Source organism: Alligator mississippiensis, chromosome 14 (genome assembly GCF_030867095.1).
Source record: "Alligator mississippiensis isolate rAllMis1 chromosome 14, rAllMis1, whole genome shotgun sequence".
Taxonomy (NCBI): Eukaryota; Metazoa; Chordata; order Crocodylia; family Alligatoridae; genus Alligator; species Alligator mississippiensis.
Genome location: NC_081837.1, coordinates 24,034,888 through 24,042,387, shown reverse-complemented (window position 1 = coordinate 24,042,387; position 7,500 = coordinate 24,034,888). Strand labels below are relative to the sequence as shown.

The window sequence follows — 7,500 nt, the reverse complement described above, 5'->3', positions numbered from 1 at the left end:
TCGCGGCCGGGTTCCTGGAACTCTCGCCCGGCCTGCCCGCCCGGCCCGCCCCCCGGGCCGGGGCTCCAGTCGACTTGGAGCCAAACTCGGTTTTGACCCCCTCCTGCAGCACGGTCCGGCCCCGGAGGTTCCTCCGTCCGACCTCCTGGAACCCAAGATGGGCATCCAGGGTCCCGAAATCCGTGTCCCCGAAAATCTCCGCGAACCTTTCCTGGCAATATTGTAGATGCGGCACCCGGCCCAGCCACCGGGGGCAACCGCCGAAAGTGTCCGCCCTCCTGGAGCGAAGGCCCGGGCAAGGCCCGTTTCAAAAACCTCATACGGACTTCCGGAGCCCGAGCCCCGGCGCCAGGTCGACCCAGGGCCGACCTCCCGGGCCCCAGAGAGGCTCGTCTCCGCCGCGGAAGCCGCCCGCCGCCCGCGCCGAAGGCCCCCGGGCCCGCCCGGCCTCCGGGCAGGGCACCGGGGAGAAGTAGGAATCGTGGCCGGGCTCCTGGAACTCCTGCCCGGCCTGCCACGCGGAAGCATGCCGGGTTCTCCCGCCGCGCCGTGCAGGTTCTTCCGCCCCTCGCCGGGGTAGCCGGGCTCCAACCGCTGGGCCCCGCAGCGTGGAAGGGCCCCTGCGAGTCGCCCCCCGGCCTGCACGCCCGCCGTGCAGTCGACCGGGTCGAAGCCGGAATCGCGGCCGGGTTCCTGGAACTCTCGCCCGGCCTGCCCGCCCGGCCCGCCCCCCGGGCCGGGGCTCCAGTCGACATGGAGCCAAACTCGGTTTTGACCCCCTCCTGCAGCACGGTCCGGCCCCGGAGGTTCCTCCGTCCGACCTCCTGGAACCCAAGATGGGCATCTAGGGTCCCGAAATCCGTGTCCCCGAAAATCTCCGCGAACCTTTCCTGGCAATATTGTAGATGCGGCACCCGGCCCAGCCACCGGGGGCAACCGCCGAAAGTGTCCGCCCTCCTGGAGCGAAGGCCCGGGCAAGGCCCGTTTCAAAAACCTCATACGGACTTCCGGAGCCCGAGCCCCGGCGCCAGGTCGACCCAGGGCCGACCTCCCGGGCCCCAGAGAGGCTCGTCTCCGCCGCGGAAGCCGCCCGCCGCCCGCGCCGAAGGCCCCCGGGCCCGCCCGGCCTCCGGGCAGGGCACCGGGGAGAAGTAGGAATCGTGGCCGGGCTCCTGGAACTCCTGCCCGGCCTGCCACGCGGAAGCATGCCGGGTTCTCCCGCCGCGCCGTGCAGGTTCTTCCGCCCCTCGCCGGGGTAGCCGGGCTCCAACCGCTGGGCCCCGCAGCCTGGAAGGGCCCCTGCGAGTCGCCCCCCGGCCTGCACGCCCGCCGTGCAGTCGACCGGGTCGAAGCCGGAATCGCGGCCGGGTTCCTGGAACTCTCGCCCGGCCTGCCCGCCCGGCCCGCCCCCCGGGCCGGGGCTCCAGTCGACTTGGAGCCAAACTCGGTTTTGACCCCCTCCTGCAGCACGGTCCGGCCCCGGAGGTTCCTCCGTCCGACCTCCTGGAACCCAAGATGGGCATCTAGGGTCCCGAAATCCATGTCCCCGAAAATCTCCGCGAACCTTTCCTGGCAATATTGTAGATGCGGCACCCGGCCCAGCCACCGGGGGCAACCGCCGAAAGTGTCCGCCCTCCTGGAGCGAAGGCCCGGGCAAGGCCCGTTTCAAAAACCTCATACGGACTTCCGGAGCCCGAGCCCCGGCGCCAGGTCGACCCAGGGCCGACCTCCCGGGCCCCAGAGAGGCTCGTCTCCGCCGCGGAAGCCGCCCGCCGCCCGCGGCGAAGGCCCCCGGGCCCGCCCGGCCTCCGGGCAGGGCACCGGGGAGAAGTAGGAATCGTGGCCGGGCTCCTGGAACTCCTGCCCGGCCTGCCCCGCGGAAGCATGCCGGGTTCTCCCGCCGCGCCGTGCAGGTTCTTCCGCCCCTCGCCGGGGTAGCCGGGCTCCAACCGCTGGGCCCCGCAGCGTGGAAGGGCCCCTGCGAGTCGCCCCCCGGCCTGCACGCCCGCCGTGCAGTCGACCGGGTCGAAGCCGGAATCGCGGCCGGGTTCCTGGAACTCTCGCCCGGCCTGCCCGCCCGGCCCGCCCCCCGGGCCGGGGCGCCAGTCGACATGGAGCCAAACTCGGTTTTGACCCCCTCCTGCAGCACGGTCCGGCCCCGGAGGTTCCTCCGTCCGACCTCCTGGAACCCAAGATGGGCATCCAGGGTCCCGAAATCCGTGTCCCCGAAAATCTCCGCGAACCTTTCCTGGCAATATTGTAGATGCGGCACCCGGCCCAGCCACCGGGGGCAACCGCCGAAAGTGTCCGCCCTCCTGGAGCGAAGGCCCGGGCAAGGCCCGTTTCAAAAACCTCATACGGACTTCCGGAGCCCGAGCCCCGGCGCCAGGTCGACCCAGGGCCGACCTCCCGGGCCCCAGAGAGGCTCGTCTCCGCCGCGGAAGCCGCCCGCCGCCCGCGCCGAAGGCCCCCGGGCCCGCCCGGCCTCCGGGCAGGGCACCGGGGAGAAGTAGGAATCGTGGCCGGGCTCCTGGAACTCCTGCCCGGCCTGCCCCGCGGAAGCATGCCGGGTTCTCCCGCCGCGCCGTGCAGGTTCTTCCGCCCCTCGCCGGGGTAGCCGGGCTCCAACCGCTGGGCCCCGCAGCCTGGAAGGGCCCCTGCGAGTCGCCCCCCGGCCTGCACGCCCGCCGTGCAGTCGACCGGGTCGAAGCCGGAATCGCGGCCGGGTTCCTGGAACTCTCGCCCGGCCTGCCCGCCCGGCCCGCCCCCCGGGCCGGAGCGCCAGTCGACTTGGAGCCAAACTCGGTTTTGACCCCCTCCTGCAGCACGGTCCGGCCCCGGAGGTTCCTCCGTCCGACCTCCTGGAACCCAAGATGGGCATCTAGGGTCCCGAAATCCGTGTCCCCGAAAATCTCCGCGAACCTTTCCTGGCAATATTGTAGATGCGGCACCCGGCCCAGCCACCGGGGGCAACCGCCGAAAGTGTCCGCCCTCCTGGAGCGAAGGCCCGGGCAAGGCCCGTTTCAAAAACCTCATACGGACTTCCGGAGCCCGAGCCCCGGCGCCAGGTCGACCCAGGGCCGACCTCCCGGGCCCCAGAGAGGCTCGTCTCCGGCGCGGAAGCCGCCCGCCGCCCGCGGCGAAGGCCCCCGGGCCCGCCCGGCCTCCGGGCAGGGCACCGGGGAGAAGTAGGAATCGTGGCCGGGCTCCTGGAACTCCTGCCCGGCCTGCCCCGCGGAAGCATGCCGGGTTCTCCCGCCGCGCCGTGCAGGTTCTTCCGCCCCTCGCCGGGGTAGCCGGGCTCCAACCGCTGGGCCCCGCAGCCTGGAAGGGCCCCTGCGAGTCGCCCCCCGGCCTGCACGCCCGCCGTGCAGTCGACCGGGTCGAAGCCGGAATCGCGGCCGGGTTCCTGGAACTCTCGCCCGGCCTGCCCGCCCGGCCCGCCCCCCGGGCCGGGGCTCCAGTCGACTTGGAGCCAAACTCGGTTTTGACCCCCTCCTGCAGCACGGTCCGGCCCCGGAGGTTCCTCCGTCCGACCTCCTGGAACCCAAGATGGGCATCTAGGGTCCCGAAATCCGTGTCCCCGAAAATCTCCGCGAACCTTTCCTGGCAATATTGTAGATGCGGCACCCGGCCCAGCCACCGGGGGCAACCGCCGAAAGTGTCCGCCCTCCTGGAGCGAAGGCCCGGGCAAGGCCCGTTTCAAAAACCTCATACGGACTTCCGGAGCCCGAGCCCCGGCGCCAGGTCGACCCAGGGCCGACCTCCCGGGCCCCAGAGAGGCTCGTCTCCGCCGCGGAAGCCGCCCGCCGCCCGCGCCGAAGGCCCCCGGGCCCGCCCGGCCTCCGGGCAGGGCACCGGGGAGAAGTAGGAATCGTGGCCGGGCTCCTGGAACTCCTGCCCGGCCTGCCCCGCGCATGCATGCCGGGTTCTCCGGCCGCGCCGTGCAGGTTCTTCCGCCCCTCGCCGGGGTAGCCGGGCTCCAACCGCTGGGCCCCGCAGCCTGGAAGGGGCCCTGGGAGTCGCCGCCGGCCTGCACGCCCGCCGTGCAGTCGACCGGGTCGAAGCCGGAATCGCGGCCGGGTTCCTGGAACTCTCGCCCGGCCTGCCCGCCCGGCCCGCCCCCCGGGCCGGAGCGCCAGTCGACATGGAGCCAAACTCGGGGTTGACCCTCGCCTGCAGCACGGTCCGGCCCCGGAGGTTCCTCCGTCCGAGCTCCTGGAACCCAAGATGGGCATCTAGGGTCCCGAAACCCGTGTCCTCGAAAATCTCCGCGAACCTTTCCTGGCAATATTGCAGATGCGGCACCCGGCCCAGCCACCGGGACGAACCGCCGAAAGTGTCCGGCCTCCTGGAGCGAAGGCCCGGGCAAGGCCCGTTTGAAAAACCTCATACGGACTTCCAGGGCCGGAGCCCCGGCGCCAGGTCGACCGCGGGCCTCCCTCCCGGGGCCCAGCACGGCTCGTCTCCCCCGCGGGAGCAGCCCGCCGCCCTCGCCGAAGGCCCCCGGACCTGCCCGGCCTCCGGGCAGGGCACCGGGGAGAAGCCGGAATCGCGGCCGGGCTCCTGGAACTCTCGCCCGGCCAAGCCGCTCGGCCCGCCCCTGGGCCGGAGCTCCAGTCGACATGGAGCCAAACTCGCGGTTGAACCTCTCCTGCAGCACGGTCCGGCCCCGGAGGTTCCTCCGTCCGAGCTCCTGGAACCCAAGATGGGCATCTAGGGTCCCGAAACCCGTGTCCCCGAAAATCTCCGCGGACCTTTCCTGGCAATATTGTAGATGCGGCACCCGGCCCAGCCGCCGGGAGCAACCGCCGAAAGTGTCCGGCCTCCTGGAGCGAAGGCCCGGGCACGGCCCGTTTGAAAATCCTCATACGGACTTCCAGGGCCGGAGCTCGGGAGCCAGGTCGACCCCGGGCCTCCCTCCCGGGCGTTAGGGCGGCTCGTCTCCCCCGCGGGAGCAGCCCGCTGCCCGCGCCGAAGGCCCCCGGACCCGCCCGGCCTCCGGGCAGGGCACCGGGGAGAAGCCGGAATCGCGGCCGGGCTCCTGGAACTCTCGCCCGGCCAAGCCGCTCGGCCCGCCCCTGGGCCGGAGCTCCAGTCGACATGGAGCCAAACTCGCGGTTGAACCCCTCCTGCAGCACGGTCCGGCCCCGGAGGTTCCTCCGTCCGAGCTCCTGGAACCCAAGATGGGCATCTAGGGTCCCGGAAACCGTGTCCCCGAAAATCTCCGCGGACCTTTCTCGGCAATATTGTAGATGCGGCACCCGGCCCAGCCACCGGGACGAACCGCCGAAAGTGTCCGCCCTCCTGGAGCGAAGGCCCGGGCACGGCCCGTTTGAAAAACCTCATACGGACTTCCGGAGCCCGAGCCCCGGCGCCAGGTCGACCCAGGGCCAACCTCCCGGGCCCCAGAGAGGCTCGTCTCCCCCGCGGGAGCAGCCCGCCGCCCGCGCCGAAGGCCCCCGGACCTGCCCGGCCTCCGGGCAGGGCACCGGGGAGAAGCCGGAATCGCGGCCGGGTTCCTGGAACTCTCGCCCGGCCCGCCCCTGGGCCGGAGCTCCAGTCGACATGGAGCCAAACCCGGGGTTGACCCCCTCCTGCAGCACGGTCCGGTCCCGGAGGTACCCCTGCCCGACCTCCTGGAACCCAAGATGGGCAACTAGGGTCCCGAAAAGCGTGTCCCCGAAAATCTCCGCGGACCTTTCCTGGCAATATTGTAGATGCGGCACCCGGCCCAGCCACCGGGGGCAACCGCCGAAAGTGTCCGCCCTCCTGGAGCGAAGGCCCGGGCACGGCCCGTTTGAAAAACCTCATCGGGACTTCCAGGGCCGGAGCCCCGGCGCCAGGTCGACCCCGGGCCTCCCTCCCGGGGCCCAGCACGGCTCGTCTCCCCCGCGGGAGCATCCCGCCGCCCGCGCCGAAGGCCCCCGGACCTGCCCGGCCTCCGGGCAGGGCACCGGGGAGAAGTCGGAATCGCGGCCGGGCTCCTGGAACTCCCGCCCGGCCTGCCCCGCGGAGTCCTGCCCGGGCTCCCGCCGCCTTGGCCCGGGACGACCACCCCTCGGCGGGGTGCCTCGGCTCCGACCCCGGAGGCCCGGGTCCCTGCCGGGGCCCTTGGACCCGCCCCCCGGGCTGCCCTTCCACGGAGCCCTTGACCGGGACGAGATCGGAATTGTGGCCGAGCTCCTGGAACTCTCGCCCGGCCTGACCGCCTTCTCCGGCCCTTTTCCGGTTTTCCCCGTTGACCTGGCTCCAAACTCGGGTTTGGCCCCTCAGCACGGCAGGGTTCTGCCCCGAAGATCCCTCTGACCGGCTTTCTGGAACCGAACATGGGCATTGAGGGTCCTTAAAAACGTGTTCTCGAAAATCTCCGCGAACGTTTCTTGGCTATATTGTAGATGCGGCACCCGGCCCAGCCACCGGGACGAACCGCCGAAAGTGTCCGCCCTCCTGGATCGAAGGCCCGGGCAAGGCCCGTTTCAAAAACCTCATACGGACTTCCGTGGGGGGGGCGGGCACCAGGTCAACCCCACGTATGCCTATGGGGATTTTCGCTCCCCAGGTCAACCCCATGGATGCCTATCGGGATTTTCGCTCCCCAGGTCAACCCCATGGATGCCTATGGGCTTTTTCGGTCCCCAGCTCCACCCCAAGTATTCCTAGGGGCTTTTTCGCTCCCCAGCTCCACCCCATTTATTCCTATGGGGATTTTCAGTCCCCAGGTCAACCCCAAGTATTCCTAGGGGCTTTTTCGCTCCCCAGCTCCCCCCCCATGTATTCCTAAGGGCTTTTTCGGTCCCCAGCTCCACCCCAAGTATTCCTAGGGGTTTTTTCGCTCCCCAGCTCCACCCCATGTATTCCTAGGGGCTTTTCCGCTCCCCAGCTCCCCCCCCATGTATTCCTAAGGGCTTTTTCGCTCCCCAGCTCCCCCCCAAGTATTCCTAGGGGTTTTTTCGCTCCCCAGCTCCACCCCATGTATTCCTAGGGGCTTTTCCGCTCCCCAGCTCCCCCCCATGGATGCCGATGGGCTCTTTCGGTCCCCAGGTCAGCCCCATGTGTTGCTATGGGCTTTTTCGGTCCCCAGGTCAACCCCATGTGTTCCTATGGGCTTTCTCGGTCCCCAGGTCAACCCCATGTATTCCTAGGGGCTTTTTCGCTCCCCAGCTCCACCCCATGTATTCCTATGGGGATTTTCGCTCCCCAGCTCCACCCCAAGTATTCCTAGGGGCTTTTCCGCTCCCCAGCTCCACCCCACGTATTCCTAGGGGCATTTAGGCTCCCCAGGTCAACCCCATGGATGCCGATGGGCTTTTCCGCTCGCTCCCCAGGTCCGCCCGCCCCTGGCCTCGCCATCGGGACTTGCGGGCACCGTCTCAACCCCGTGCCTTCCAGAGGGGACTTCCAGGCACCGTGTCCACCCCCTGCGAGCCTCTGCGGACCCCCGCCTTACCTTTCCCCGCCGCCTACGGCCAGACCGGGCTGATCGCGCCCGATCCCGTC

General features: G+C 70.6%; 1 non-coding gene across 1 annotated transcript in view; it reads left to right on the top strand.

Annotated features, from left to right (window-relative positions):
• The first annotated feature begins 7,461 nt into the window (after positions 1 to 7,461).
• Positions 7,462 to 7,500, top strand: part of LOC132245026 (5S ribosomal RNA) — a 119-nt gene continuing 80 nt past the window's right edge. Inside the window, exon 1 of the ribosomal RNA XR_009456857.1 lies at positions 7,462 to 7,500. This exon is cut by the window's right edge and continues 80 nt beyond it. This is a non-coding gene — a ribosomal RNA (5S ribosomal RNA).